This window comes from Pseudopipra pipra, chromosome 13, assembly GCF_036250125.1.
Source record: "Pseudopipra pipra isolate bDixPip1 chromosome 13, bDixPip1.hap1, whole genome shotgun sequence".
Lineage (NCBI taxonomy): Eukaryota > Metazoa > Chordata > Aves > Passeriformes > Pipridae > Pseudopipra > Pseudopipra pipra.
In genome coordinates this window covers 16,078,717-16,091,531 of record NC_087561.1, presented here as the reverse complement: position 1 = coordinate 16,091,531, position 12,815 = coordinate 16,078,717, and the positions used below count along the sequence as shown (strand labels likewise).

General features: G+C 38.7%; 1 protein-coding gene across 5 annotated transcripts in view; it reads left to right on the top strand.

The window, feature by feature from the left end:
- DACH2 (dachshund family transcription factor 2) overlaps positions 1 to 12,815 on the top strand; it is a 247,206-nt gene that overhangs the window by 65,922 nt on the left and 168,469 nt on the right. The window lies entirely within an intron of this gene.

Here is a 12,815-nt window from a genome sequence, read left to right as displayed (position 1 = left end):
ATGGGCTCTGCCTGCTAGATTTCAAGTCCTGAATAATTCCTGTGCTTTTAGAACTGGAATAGGGACACTTCAATGAGCAAACCATAGATAATGCTCTAAGAAAATACAGTCAAAATCTGGTGTCTCTAGTTTTGTCTGTAATCTAACAATAACATTAATACTTAAAATATTTATGGAATTTATGTCATTCGGTGATGGTCTGAAATAGGTGTGATTTTGCCAGCTTTGGTCCTTTCTCCAAGAGAGCAGGACATTGTCTGTGCCCTGTTTGCAGTCACATGGAATGCCTGAGGCCCTCACCTGTATGTAAAAAGTGGAACATTTTTTCCAGATGCAACGAGCTGGTTTTTATCAACTCTCATTTCTAGCTTTTGGTGTTTATGGAAACAATTTGTGCTGATCTTGGTGAGATTTAATTGTGCAAACAATTCCCGTAGGACAGAAAGGGAAAATAAACACTGTGAACAGGACAGGAGGAAACATAGGTGGTCAGTGCTTCTATGCTATGATCTTTAATTACAGATAATATAAAATAAATAGTGTATTGAGGGGTTTTCTAGGGACTGTTAACACTACATTTTCATCTTGTTTTTTATTGCTTGTTGTGCAAGTAAAATGTAACCTACAATTAAAGGTGTTTTTTCAGAGAGGTATTCAACTCAAGCTAAGAACCCTCTGCTCAAAGTAGTCCATGTAAAAATATTATGATATTACAGCAAAGTATGAAAGGTGCTTTCTTCTAAATAATGTACATTTTGATGTATTATTTCAGACAGTTTTATGCAGGTTCAGTTCAACTAATATGTACTAAGTTCTGAAGACCCCTTGGAAAAAACTCATGAGTACAAACACTGATGGAAAAAATTATAAATAAAACATTCAATAATCTTTTGGACTAGAATGAACAACTTATTTGTAGATCCATCATTTAAGTTCTCTAAAACTAAAACAAAGATGGTAAAAAAAAGTTAAATAATTCATCAGTGGTGTTGATGCTTCCAAGTGAGTGAAGTGCAGAATGGTGGGTGTCTGGGTAGTTGTTATTTGTCTTCTTTACATACTTTGTAATCAAACAAAACTGTTTCTTGAAGATTGTTTGTATTTGTTTGCAAGGTCTGTCAAATGCAGCAAGATGTATAGGTACCATTAAAAATCCATATTGATTACCCACAGTCAACTGGGAGTTACTTGAAAAGTCAATCATTAGTGGAATGAGTGTCCAAAGCATGTTCTAATACCTATTGGTAGTTTAAGTTTTTAAGCAAAAATGACTGTTTTAAAGAGAAATGGTGCAGGTCCTGGGTTCTGAAGTGTAAAGATTTGTGGGTTTCAGTGCTCCTGCTGGGCTGTTCTGCCCTGAGTGAGCACCTCTGATCCCTCGTGTTCTAATTTATCTGTATCCAGTTTTTGAGCTTTCCTGGGGTACAGTCCCTTACAGTCTGACCCTGTGGATGTTTATGTGTGTCTGGTGGGATCTGGGAGACAGGAGGAGCTAAAGCTTTGCAGTGTGTGTCATCTGCCTCCTGGGACCCGATCCTGCTGCCGCTCCTTGGGCACTCACAGTGTCCTGGAGCTGAGCAGGATTTTGGCATTTCCTCCTCTTTCCTTCCTTCTTCTTGTCTCCTTTCTTCCAATCCTGAGTTTTGAGAGAAGGTAACACCACCTCCACAGGTCAGGTAGAAGGGTTATCATTAATGGATGATACGTTCTCCTTACACTTTATTGCACGGACAACATATGGGATATCTACCTGTCCTGAGATATCTACCTGTCCTAATGGATTGTTCCTATTTAATGTATATTAGTAATTAAGAAAATACATTTTTTAGAGGCAAGGATATATTTAATTTTAATAACTACCTTCCCTGAATCAAGAAGTCTTTGCACAGAACTCTAATGGGTAACATTAGTCAAACGTGTGATAGATCAAATTGTTAAGTATGAGGGGTGTTGTTAATGTAACACAGAAGAGAAATCTGGTGAGGTAACTCTGAATAACACCCAGGAAGAGTGCATTCATCATGGTATGCTGACAAAACATCTGAGTAATGATGGCCATTAAATCTTTTGTCATGGCTAAGATATGAAAAAAGAAAACAAGTTAAAGTGTGAGCCATTTAGGAAAATTGCCATTTGACATGTAAACCTTTCTGCCTCTGTGTGTTCATTTTTATATTATGGAGTAAATTTGCATTTTAGAAGGAAATTTGATTTGCCTAGCAATTAGGGGGAAAAGGTGAATTTCAGTCTCTAGTTAGTCAAACATTTAAATGGAAAGAGCAGAGCTTTTTTTTTTTTTAATTTCTTTTCCCTGCCTTGATCTGGGAATTTGGTTTTAATACAGTTTGGAAAGGCAGAAAACAAATTCACAGCAAAACAACCAACTAATGAGATTTAGAAAGATTTGATTTATTGATATATTTATTTTTGGGAAAGACTCAGTGTCCCACCATCTGTATTGTCTTTGCGTGACCCTGTGTGTGATGTTAATTGGGCTGCCTTAAACCCGGCAGAAGGGAGTGATTCCCAAACACTCAGCACTTCTCATGTTCCCTGTGCATTAAACTTGCTGAATTCTGTGTGGTGGGATGGGAAGAACAAAATTCAGACAGCAGTGACACCATAAAGAACAATTTCAGTGATTAAGTAATGGAAACAAGAAGTGACCAAAGAGTCTTCTGAATAAAGATGGGCTGTTTCTTTGTATCTGTGGAGCTGTTGGTGCTGTGAGAATATTTGTTTTGAGTGGCTGCTCAGACAGAGGTAAATGCTGGTGTGGTCAAATATGGGAATAAAAAATGAATTTACAGCGTTAGGTGAAGTCACTGGATCACAGAGTATTTCTGAATTGCTGTGACAGAGAAGAGACTCTGGAGAGGTACAGTGAGAGAAGTAAAACTCGGGGAGTCCCCACTTACTCTGATGTGGGGGCTGAAAAGCCAACTGACAGTTTTCTAAAATGAATAAACTAAAAAACAATTCCTTACCAATTCCAGGACATTGATGGAATTGGCATTTTGTAGCAGCTGGTTCCCGTATCACATTTTTCTAAGAAGATAAATAAGAAGAAAATGGTGATGTTGAAGTCAAGAAAGAGTATGTTGTGAGACATTTTGGAGTTGCTGGGAGGGTCTGTCAGGTCACTGGAGTGTGTCCACACAGCAACATTCTGTTGTTATATTAGGAGGAAATGAGGCAAATTACAATAAAAACTACATTTAGCCAAGAAGGAATTTGTAGCAGAATTGTCCAGATGGTTTATCTTAACCCTGACAGCAAAATATGTTAACCAGATTAGAAATTTAGACACCAGTGATATAGGAGGGACTGTTTGGAGCAATAGTGGTTTGTTTTTTTAAAATTGGTTTCTTGATTGAATTTCTTTAAATGAATGGTCAAGTTTTCCTGGTTCAGGTTGTGTTTTAATAAACGTGGCTCTTTCAAAAACCTGAATTTGATATATACAACTTGGAAATAATTGCCAGTGTAACTCATGCAAGTTTATTGAGTTCGTTTTAGTGTAATCCCTTCTAAAAGTAAACTTCAGATAGCTTTGAACCATCAAACAGAGTGGTATTTCATCAGCACTATTTACAGGGGAAGAAAAGGGCCTGGAAATTCTTCTGCAAGTTGTTACAGCAAAATAGCAGCCCCAAAAGAGCTGAAGGAGATTGGATCTACTTATGATTTTAAACTATAGAGATGTCAGTAAAAGAGCTGAAAACACACATGAGACAGATAGAGAGGAAGAAAGGAGAAGGGGTAGGATGGCCTGTGATGGAATAAGAATGTAAGGAATATATGTAAAGGTTAGGAAATCTTCTGACCTCACTTAGGATATTGTTTTTGTTCTGGTTACCATACTCTTTAAAGATATAACATTTGAAAAGGGGAATTTGATTGACCTTATGACTAAAGATAGGAACTCTGAGGAGAGGCTAAAATCATGAATTTCTATAACCTTTAAAGAGCAAAGGTTGAAAGGCATTTAATTGGAAAATATAAAATCTCCTGAATTATATATCAATATATAACTCTATTTCTTTCATATCAGAAATTATTATAAAAGGAAGAGTATATGTCAGCTGAGAGGGAAGGAACTGAGCAACCTCTGTGTGCCTGCTCACTTTGCCATTCCCACAAAGAAACCAGGCTTCCTTTTCACTGTTAACATTGTCTGAGCTGAACTGGAAAATACAAAAATGTGTTGTTAAATGAATATGGGGGAAAAAAACATCTGAAAAAAGCCTGAAATTGCTCTCAGGTATTCAGCCAGTCTCACTGATCATTGCTGGAGGGGGTTGCAAGGACTCTTCAGTCTTTTTGAAGAGAGCACAAACACTGGGGATGGACCAAAACCGTGCCAGGGGACCTCGAGGGTGTTGTTTACACATGGTAAGAGCAGGAATATGGGTGTTTTCTTTCCAGGGGGACATGAAAGGACAAGGACAGAGGGTGAAGTGGATGCCATTGGTATCTTGGGACTGATGCAGAGGCTCATGGCTGTTGCAAAGCTTTCTGTGGTGGTTGGTCTGTGCTCATAAATAAATTGTCTTGTGGTCTTTGGCAGAGACCATGGTATAACTTCTCAGGAAACCTTTCAGGATTGGCTCCTCAAGGTTCCCAAAGCAGGGAGAGGTTCCACACCCACTGAATGACTGGATCTCCCACCGTTACCTCCTCAGCAGAAGTTCTTCACACACCGTGGCTGGATCTGTCTGCTGGCAGAGCTTTCCCTCTGAAATAGCAGTGGGAAAGGAACCAAATGTGGGGGAAGCTGTGCTGCACTATTGTATCCTAAAACTGGGCTGAAATTACCAAAATACAGCATTTAATTTAAAACTCATTACAGGCATAAACAGGCTTTAAGATTGTTTTTAAGATGAGATTTTAAAATTATCCTATTCAATGTTTTCTCTAATTATATAATATTTTAGCTTTATTTAGTCATTGCAGATTAAAATCAAGGGTGCTTGAATCTTTGAAAACAAATATACTCAAGAAAATAAGACGTGTTTATGGCCTTATGTTTATAATTTAAGGGTTCAGGTTTGGGAGTTTGAACTCTTAAGGTTTTCACGTGTAAAAATATTTTGGGATTTCCCAAAGAGAACAATATTTGTGGTAGAATACCCAGATTTTGTGTCTGTGTCTGTCTGTGTTTGTGACAGCTCATCCCAGAACCATGGTTTTGAAGTGGTTGTTGAAAAGAAGAACCCAGTAAGGGGAGATGAGCAGCAGCAGTGTAGCCTCTCATGTTGGTTGGCTTTGCTCAGCCAGTGACACCAAAAAAGAAGTGAATCTTCTGAACTTTGCCATTAACTTGCAGAAATGGAGTTACTTTTCTAGGAAATTAAGTGGACAGACTTGGTATTTCCCTTTATGTTTGATAAATGTTGTTTCTTGTACTCTTGATCTAATTGGGTTTTTCCCACTGACATCACTGTTCAGATGTAATAATTTAACCTTGTTAGTTGAGTTTAAATTGGGCAGCTCTAAATGCAGTTCTGAGGTGATCCAGTGCTGAACAGTCACTTCATTTGCCTCTTTCAATGTTCAGAGTCACGTTTTTTAAACTTTTTATGCCGAGAACGTTGGGATGTTTTTGTTGTTTCGTTTTTGTAAATAACTACCATTTTGAGAAAGATGTTTGGTCACTGGAGCTCATGCATTGATTGACTGTTACTGTTGAGCAGGATCCATGAGAATGCTGAATTCCCGTTAGAAAATACAGAGCTTGATTTATCCTTGATGAGACGACATTGATCACATTCACACACTGAAACAATTATTGATGCAATCTGTGATGAACAAGTCAGTCTAGTTGTGATGAACATTGGCTTCTAGCAGACATTTGACACTGAACCATGAGATTCTTTGTTGTTACAGCACATCTGAGAAAATCATTAAGCTTTTTGAAGCCTTTACAGGCTGTCTGAAAGCATTATTTGCATCCTTTCACATCAATTTTGGCTTTTTGGCAGGAGTACATTTGCAACTTTTGGTTATCAGAAGCTGTAGCACATACTACAGACAGAAGTAAAAATGCAGCTCATGGATGTGTTTCTCCTTTGAGGAGAGGAGCAAAGTAACTTCAGGAAAACGCAGAACATGTTTAAGCTCTTTATAACATGGTAAAGGCAAACTGCAGCAATTCCAACAAACAAAAAGAAAAAGAATTGGAAATGTTTGTAGCTCAAAATTCTTTTGGTTCCTGTATTCTTCTTGAGGAGAGGAAGGTTGAAATTCAGAAAAGAAATGTCTTTCATGGTTGTTACAACCAAATGTACGACTGGTTTTATGGCTGGGAGAAGAGTTTAAGGAAAAAACTTTTTTGTGTGTTTTTAACACTGGAAGCCACAGGGTTCAGTTGAGGATTTTGAGAGTGGGAATGGCTTTCCAAGGGTTGTTCAGATGTGCAGGACAGTCAGTAAACACGGTCCATCACTGGTCAGACCTGTGGGATGGTTATACAGTGTTCTGGAAATGACATCAAGCTGCTTAGAAACAGTTCCTTGCAGCCCATTTCATGTCACGGGACATGAAGGGAAGAAAGCTGAGCTTGGGTTATTGGCCAGTTTGTTCCTCATGTTATCACATACTTGGGGCCATGAAATCTGCTCCTGAGAGAAGCAGGGAGAAATTTGTGATCACTCACAGTCTGCTTGAAAACAAAGCCAGTAAATGCAACAGCACCGTGGTTAAACCTTGTCCAGCAGGATCACACTCTGTCTGCCTAAAGATCCCAATTGATTTGTGTAACAGCCTGAATAATGAATGTGGATTTTTGTTTGGCTCCCCTGAGTGAGTGATGCTGTTTCACTCCCTGGGAACTCTTGCTCTCAGCTTTGCTTATGATCTTTTAAGTTAAATTTGCTCGGTGTAGTTATAGATTCAGGAATGCCGGAAAAATGACATTATCTTAAGAATACAATATTTTTTATTGTCTTTTTTGAAAGGCATTGGTAATTGCCGTGATGTTGTATGATGGAGAATAACTTGCAGATTTACTATCATTTTAGTATTTAAATCTTTGGAGATCTCTGACCGTGTTCTCTGACCCACAGGCTTCCAGTCAATCCTCTTGACCTCCTTGCACTCCTCATTTTCTTTCTTTGTTTTTTCAGTAAACTGGTGCTACACATAATGAAATGGATTTATAAAAGTTAATACTCTCTCTTCTTTCTGAGCACAGTTACTTGATATTTTGCTCCTAAAGTGCATTTAAAAGTCTCTGTGCAAGCAAAACAGGATCATACTTTGTATTTTATTTGCTGGATAGGTGACCTGAGAAACTCTGTGCCAAAGGAGGGCGAAGGACAAGCACAAATCTCACTGTCCTGTGTCTTCCAACACACACACACACAGAGAAATATTTTTTCTACTATTTTTGAGGACCAGAAATTGTAAAGTCGTGAAAAAAGAGAGTTTAACAGTCTTCACTAGTAGCTTTTGCATTGGCTTGCATCAGAAATGCATGAGGTGAAAAATACTAAAAAGGATTATTCTAACCCAGAAAACTTTTCCATTAAGACCAATGTGTCCAGCAGTGATTCTTGCTCAGCATCACTTTCATTAGGTGACCTCTGGGGATGTTCTACACGTGGAAGAGTCAGACAGACAGAGCTGACTCACAGTTGGACTTGCACAGATGCATTTGCAGAATGTAGTCCCTGAATAATTTACACAGCATTAGTACAGAGGAGATGCAGCTCAGTGTTACAGTGTGCTGAGAAAGGTAGTTTGTAAACTGTTATTTAAACATTGGACCACTTCAAACTTTGAATATTTTTCTGGTTTCTTTCTATTTTCTCTTCTTTTAGAACAGAAGCTCTTTGGGGGAGCTAAAAAAAAAGGTGGGAAATTTTTCCTTAATGGAGTAAAGGACTAAAATAACCATTTTTCTTCAAGTACCCCTGAAACGTGCTCCCAAATATGTTTAAATGAGAATGTTTTGCAGAACTTTCTGATTTCAAAAATGGTATTATTTAGACTAAAAAAAGTCTAAAAATTAATTTCAATCCCGTGTTATGTAGGATTTTGCAATACCTGCCCTCAGTGACTCAGAGGGAATTTGGGCACTGTGTGCTTTGAATCCCATGAAGATGGTGTGTTGTGTGCCTGCCATGGGGGATAACAAATCCAGCTTTGGGTAGGTAGCAGCTCGTTGTGCTGGTCTGGGATTATATGAGGTTTTCCTGCTAAGTGCTCAAATTTGCCCCTTCTCCCCAGGAATAAGTGATGTGAAAATCTTGGGGGAAGGTGCCTTGGTGGGGTGTGGGATCATGGCTAAATGCATCTCAGTCAGTACAGAATGCCTCCTAAAAGGCAGGAGGAGAGAAAAGTGGAATTGCTGGGGGTCCTTGGGAAGAGGCAGCTTGGCACACATGGTCACTTGACATTAAAGGGCTAAAATAACATATATTTTCACAAGATAAAAATTGTGGGTTGTAATCCCGTTGCAGGAGAATAATGGGGGTGTCTCCTTTAGAGCTTCCTGCACCAAGAGACAGGACCTAGCTCTGGGTGACACTTGCCAATTAAAAACTGAGCTCAGATTAATTACAATACAATTCTTTGTAGCGAGTATTGCATCAGGTAAGTGTTGCATAAAGATATTTTCAAGGATATGTGAAAACAAAGTGAATGTAGTGCTGTTCTGACAGAACTGTAATAAAATGCATAAGAGAATTATTAAAAAATTGAAAAGTGACTTTGGCCATTGTTCATTTGCTACCACACAAGCTCTCTCTTACTGCAGTTTATTTATTAGTTCCTCTTGCAAATGGCAAGAGGACAGTTTGTTCCTTCTAGATGCAGAATATCTCATTCCTAGTTACTGAAACTTGCCTTTTTTCCCTCCTTGCGTTCCAGATGCTCACAGATTCGAGAATTCTGTTATGCTGTCAGGCATATTTGTTAATAAGAAAGTAATTTAAGTAGTTAACATAACAGGGGTTGATTTGACCCACCGATAGGCATTTTTGCAGAATAAATAAAGCCTGTTATCTGAGATTTTATTTATAAGGATCTGCTCAAGTGATCTGAGATCCCCCTTGTTTGCCTGTCCTGCCCTAGACCTCGGCACATAATCTCACTGTACTGCTGCCCTTTTGACATCTGATTGCCCTTTCCATCAGCATCCATCCAAAAGCATATTTGTCTAAAAAGGAAACAATTAAATTCCAATCTCATACAGAAAACCTTTACTTTTCAAAGAAAACATACTGAAGAAGTCACAGAGTCGTACATGATGGGGAACCCTCAGTAAATCAGAACCAGAAGTCATTAGGCCAAATTCAGCTCCTGCCAAAATAGACACCAAGCCACTGATCTTGATGATATTTTGCCTGTTTATATTAGTAATATTATATGCACTTAGTTTTTATTTGTTTTTCCATTAAATCCTGTAGTAAGACTAAGTTATAATAAATGTGACAAGTATCATTGACATGCAAGATAAATAACAAGTGTGATTGGGGAATACTGAAATATTTCAAATATGAGATGAACTGCTTGTTATAACCACCTATGACTGGGCTAAAATGACTGAATTCTGTGAAATGCAGTTTAAATGATGTTACTCTCCTCTAATACCTGTGTGTGCCATTGCAGAAGGATCTAAGAGTTGCATTTTTTTCAAGCATAGCAGTAAGTTCCTGTGGAAGTGCACACTAATGCCCAGAGCAGATCTGCTGCACATCCTTTTCTGGTTGTAGGTCTGTAAATTATTTCTCTTGGGAAACGCCTTTTTTCCTTCATCCTGAGCATTGTTCCCTGACTTTGTCCGTGGTCACAGGTTTGGGATCATGACTTTGAGCACTGGGTGTGACATTATCTGTGGCTACAAGCTGTAAAAAAGCTACAAATAATTCATGATACATAATCAGTGGCATGACTGAGTTATACTCTGAGTTTAGGTTTGATGGGAAGGCAGTCCCTTTTCTTACTTTCAAAGCACCTCATGCTGAGGATTTCACTAAAGGGAGTTTTGTCACTGATGGCTCATTGTAACTGTCTCCAGGAGCAGCCAGGGAAATACTCAGTGTGATGTTTTCAGAGTGGAAAGCTGTGGGGCAATCCTAGTTAACAGCTGCAAAGAAGAAAGATAAGGGACATATTTGTGTCTTACACAGGGTGTAGAAAGTGGTGTGAAGGGAAAAAGATTTCTTTGTGTGTTGTTCTACCTGTAATTGTTAGTATTCATCTGTCACAGGTGTATCTGTTGATTAGACACTATAAATTAAGGGTTGATTATCTCAGATTATATTGTAATTTGACTTTTGGAAGAAGGACACGAGGAGTCAGCCAGGACAGGCTCGTGGCTCTTGCTGGCAGCTCCATCCCTGACAGTAACAAGCTGAAAGCTGGAGTGGGCAGGTTTGACTCCTGTAGCTTTTTGGCAAAGGCCTGTTTTTGTCAGTGAACTTCTGAATGTAATTCCTACCTGAGAGAACGTAAAACAGTTCAGTTTTGTCATTAGTGAAATCTCCCACAACCACTGTTATAGATAGAAATGGCTGAAATGACATTTCCAAGGATCTGGGACATCAGTGACATGTCCCTGGGTACCACTTCTCCACAGGTGGAATTCCCAGGAATTCCTAAAGCCCTGTTTACTGATAGGGATAGCTAAATCCAACCAATCCATCCTGGTTTTGTTATGTCTCCAAGTATTTAGGCTTGAATGCTTGTGGATTTACAGCGTTTGAACAATTTTGGAGATGCTAACAACACTTTTGCTGTTTAGTGAGTTTTATAGTGCTGGAAAGGAGTGAGCTGGTGCTTTCCAAACCCAAGAGCTGATGGATTTGTAGGTTGTTATCTGCTAATTGGAGGAGTGCAGCTTGCTCACCTGTGCAGTCCTTTTGTTTAGGTTAAAATCCATCTAAATCCTGGGTGTTGAGAACTAGACTAGTGTGTGTATGTGTGTTTGTATATATAACAGACACTGAAACACATCTGTGTGCATGGAGTTTACCATGTAGTTGTTGGGGTAAAAGAAATTCAGTTGCACATTTGACTGTTAAACGGTTGAAATCACAATTCCTATTGGATATTCAAAGGTAAAACAACTTCAGCTAAGTGAATTAAAAAAAATTGTTTGTAACAATGAGGTTAATATGTTTTCCCAGCTCTCTGACTGACAGTTTAATGGAGGTTTTATTGTGTTAGTTAATGATGACAGTGGAATATATATTTCTTTGTTTGCATCTGTCACTTATAGAGTTAATTAATATTCTGCTGGTTTCATACAGGGTTTGTACAAAACCAGTTCTCTTTTACTCCATGTGTATCTTTGGCAGCAGAGTCCTTAAAGAGAAGAAGTTTGCAGTGTCCTGACCAGCTGAATGTCCCTACAAACAGCAATGCAGTTTGCCAGTGATACCTTCTATAAAACAGGACTAAAATATCAGTGTAGTACATAAGCCTTTTACCACCCTTGAAAACCCAGCTTGAACCTTGAGCGAGTCATTTACATGATGTTTCCTTGGGATTACCTACATTCTTGTCCACTTTGACCTTGTAATTTTGCTCACAGTTGGAAATGTAATGCAGAGTGACTAAGATAATGTTGTTTACACAGACTTTAAGTGGAGTGACATTATAGTCAAGCAAGTGTCACATCACCCAAAGTGAAGGAAGACTTAATTACCATAATCCTGTGAATACTAAAATTCCTTAGCCATGTGCAGCATAATAATGTAATGTTCTGTGTGTTCCATTTAATAACCTGAAGGTGCTGTATTAACTCTCAGGGAACTTTTAGTTATCCTAAAGTGAAAGCAAACAGATTTAGAGCAGGTTGGGAGAAATTCTGTGCTCCATGGAGATCCTTGGTGTGTTACCGTGCTGACAATACATCCCATCTTCCTTTGAATTTATACTTTGGCAGGTGAAACAAAACTGAAGTGATTGTTCCATCATCTTGATCTAATGGTATGGTCTGGGCCAGGGATTTCTGCAGGTGACGAAGGCTAAAGTTCACTAAATAACAGGAATGGTAGGAATGAGACAGTAATAAAACATACTGTGTCATGGCAAACATAGCAGTAAGTGGAGAGGAGAGGAGTGTTAAATACTGCAGGACTGGAACAATCTGTTCCTGAAGTGTTCAAACAATCCCACCTTTTAGCCTGTAATGCACCAACCTTATGGACTCAGCCAAGTAAGTGAGAACTTGAATGAGGATATAACCATGAAAAGCAAATCACTGGCAGTTATTGTGCCTCACAAAGACTGAAGTGTTAGTTGTGTTCTCTTCTGAGCAGTGTGTAACCCATTTTATAGACACAGAATGATTATTCCTAATATGTTGTCTTTGAGTAACACTAAGTAGTAGTGCACGGCCTCCTGCATGTCTTAAACTCAGTTACAGACTTACTTAAACAAGAAACAGGTTATTTAGCAGCCGAAAGAATCCAGCTTAGACAAAACCAGAGTTCAGTGAATAGCTCTCTTCCTTTTCCTGCTTGAGAACCCAGAGAGTTCTCCAGATCCCATGTTCCTGTTGCCTGACTGTTGTGGTCAGTGGCCAGCAGTGATAGATGGATTCAGAAGCAGAAGTGGAGAACCCAGTGTGAATTAGTGTTGTTTGAAGTACAAGTTGTGGGTTTGCATCTTAGTGAGCGCAGCAGATGTAATGGTTATTCTTGGGAGGGGCTATGTGCTTTTATTTGGAACTGCTTTTTTAATAACTGTTACTATGTAGTTCAAGTTTAAAGTTTGGCTCTATGAGGACTGGAAAATGCAAGTTTACAAGAAAATGTGAGAAAGCTGAACATTAAAAAGCACGTGCTGCTGGTGTGTGATGT